Source organism: Montipora capricornis, chromosome 9 (genome assembly GCF_036669925.1).
Source record: "Montipora capricornis isolate CH-2021 chromosome 9, ASM3666992v2, whole genome shotgun sequence".
Classification (NCBI taxonomy): Eukaryota; Metazoa; Cnidaria; class Anthozoa; order Scleractinia; family Acroporidae; genus Montipora; species Montipora capricornis.
This window is the reverse complement of record NC_090891.1, coordinates 25,541,163-25,544,436: the sequence shown is the minus strand read 5'-3', so window position 1 is coordinate 25,544,436 and position 3,274 is coordinate 25,541,163. Positions and strand designations below refer to the sequence as shown.

Below are 3,274 nucleotides of genomic sequence, written 5' to 3'. Positions count from 1 at the left end.
CACTTCAAAATCAGGGCTTAGGATATGCAGGACCTTCCGGGGAGGAGGTGTCGAGGGGAAGAAGGGGGAGGAAGCGGTGGCTAAATTGGCCTTGTCGAAGTCCATCGTCCTTGGTTGGTGACTGGGGAAGCTGCGCGCAGATGTGCTTCTGGACGAAGTGCTGCGTTGAAATGCACGGGTCTCCGGGGAAAGAGCTCGGGCTGGCACAACTAGGAAATGTAAGTGTCATACGGGACAGTCCTTATCGACATGCATCAATGCGGGCTACTGTCTCGGGGAGAGTACGTCTCCATCGTGATTTCCAGGGTGGGCCCTTCAGCGCAATCACCTAGTCCCGGCTCCTGTCGCTCTTCCTCGGGGTGCGCAACCTCTTCAAAACTGGTAAAACGTTTTGTGTAACTGGAGATCCGTTTCTCGAAAGTCCTGGTGATTTTCCGGAGCCAAAAACCAATGGCGAGACAGCAATTCGTCTTTTTTAGAAGAAGAAAAAAAAAACAAAAAACAAATGCACAGTTTCAGGACTCGAAACGGCCTCAGTTTGAAGAAGCCAAGACATTTAATGTCCCCGAAATACGCCCTTAAATAACTTTCGTTTCTTTTGAGAAACGGACCCCAGGAACCAATCCTGACAAAACTGCCTTCTCCACCTCGCGAAAAGCCTGCTCACAAGCTACCAGGTTCTCAACCAAAAGCCTTAGCAAGGCCGCTTCCCAGGGAAAACGACGTGAATGCCACGTGGAGGGATGTCTTCAATTTTAAATGAAGACATTCACTGAGATAAACTCAGCGAATCATCTTGTGAAATCGCCCAACATTGCCTGCATAGCTGGCGGGATATTTTATTGCGGGATTTCACGCGGGAGTAAATAGATGGTTGCTTCGTTGTACTCACGAATGTAAATAATCCTGCGATAGAATATCCCGTCAGCTACCTCTAACATTACTATCACTGTTGAAGAATTAAAGCGAGTCCCAGTTGAAAGGCGATTTCTCTTGTCGTTTTCTTTCGTACTCGGACGCAGAGAGGGATATGGGAGAAAACACTGTAGCTGTTAGAATCTTACGACTGGTATTGGGACAAAACCCAATCAAGACTATCTAACACCGAAGTTGAGAGAACCCAAGGCAAACAGCGATCGCGCCTTTCTATAAAGAACAAGTCTTTATTACACATAACATGAGAATTTTATTCCATAAAGCTCATTTGTACAAATCTATACGCTTTATTTTCACATGTGAAAAAGACCTATACAGCCAATCAGAATGGCGTACAGCTATTTCACATGTGAAAGTATAACCAATCAGCGATAGCGTAAAGGCGTTTCCATGCCAATCACTCGTGCATCTCGTGCAAATCGTGCAAATCGTACTTTGTTATTGAATTAAATTAAATTTGCATTTGGTTCTATTGTTAGTGAGTTTTTGTTTCTAATTCGCGTTCAGAAAACTATTTTAATGAAAATTCTCATGTTATGTGTAATAAAGAGTTTACGACATAGAAAGTGCTTTGTACGGGGTTTTATTCACTCGTTGTTTGTGTCAAAAACCCTCACTCGCTCGTTCCTCGCTCGTTCGGGTTTTTGACACAAACAACTCGTGCATAAAACCCCGTACGCCGCACTTTCTATGAAGTAAACTATTTTTATTTTACACTAAAATTTACTAAATATATTGACACGACAAGAAAACTACTGGTGATCCTTACATCGGTATGTTCATGCTGCATTTTCGTAAATTAAGAGTAATACCAATAACAATTTTGCTTCCAGAAAAATAAAGATTACCACCGATTCTTCGTCGCATCTTGGGAGGCATGCGTTACAAGCTACAATAGTAATAATGATAATAATAGCACCCCCCCCCCCCCCCTCCAAAACGTTGAAGTACACTTTTCGATTCTTACCCCAGACAATTCGAAAATACAGTTGGAAAAGAATCTTTTGAATATAAATAACAGACTCTTAATAAAAACTTGGCAATTTTGTAGGTAGCATTTAACTGACTTCAGCATTCATTTAAATCTTAATTCACTTGTGTTGTCTTTGTGTTGTTGAACACAGTTGCCTTAAAAATATTAAAATGTATTTTACATAACACCCTTGTTTATTAAAATAGTGATAAATACATTGAACCAACCATCCTAGTGCTGGATAGAGCGGTTTTCAATTGAGTGTCGAAAGTAATTTGCGAATTGCCTTGGTTTATGATTACTTCACTCAGTGATTGGTTCAAAGTTCTCGCGCCACTTTTTCAACCAATCAGAGATGAAACCAAAACCAATCGTGGCTTGCGCGTACATATTTTCCCGCGCTTTGTGTAGGCTACGTGTACTTACTTCGAGTTTTGATTGGTTTACCGGATTGTTTTCGTCGTTTTTGATTGGCCAAAGTAATTACTTTGGTTTTGGTTTTACGACACTCGATTGAAACTCCCTGTATTGAATAGATTTAAATTTCGATGGCCCTAGTTGTTCGAAGGCCGGATAACTCCATACAACAGTTTCAGTCTGTGCAAAGATTCGGTACTTGCTCACGCAACCAAGAATATGCGAACTCTTGGGACATCGAAGTAAAGGCGCGCATGAAAACCTTAGCCAACGTGAAATGTGGAGTTCATTTTGTACTCTGGACAGTGACTTAATCTGTGGATAAAGTTATCAACCATTTAAACAACTGGGGCCTAGAGTGTACTAATGGCCTTTGCACGAGCAGAAAAAGGCTACGCAGTTACATCGAGCAATGGCTTGCTTACGCGAGAAAGGTGCCAACTAACAATCAGGGGCTCGAAACCGTGCTGAAGAACCGCCTTAGTTTTTTCAAGTCCAAGGGGACGTCTAAAAAGAAAGCACTAATCGAGACCCAGGCTGTCTCTTTCTTACACGAGGAGAAACACCTTGGTTACGGTCCACCTCGTTGCCAGGGCCCCTCTTATTCCCTTTCCCGCTCAAGGGGAAGGGAACAAAAGAGATCATGGGAACACGACTGGGTTGCAGTAACATCACACAACAACCCGAATTCTTGAATGGACGGGACAGTAGTGCTCCTGCGAAAGACACATCCATCCTCTCCAAGATTCGCTCCGAGGTCAAATCACTCGTTGCAACCAAGTTGTTTTCAAGTTTTGATTATCGTTTAAACAAGCGAATGACATATGGATCTCCATCAGTTCTTCATTCGATCTACTGCGTGGACAAATATGGCAAGCATGCAGGAAACCGTTTTGTTCCGTTGACCTTTGAATAGACTTCATGTTTCGAAAAACAGTTACTGCTTTC

At 42.5% G+C, this 3,274-nt stretch overlaps 1 pseudogene; it reads right to left on the bottom strand.

Moving 5' to 3' along the window:
- Nucleotides 1–1,695: 1,695 nt before the first annotated feature.
- Nucleotides 1,696–3,274, bottom strand: part of LOC138017469 (vascular endothelial growth factor receptor 2-like) — a 50,171-nt pseudogene continuing 48,592 nt past the window's right edge.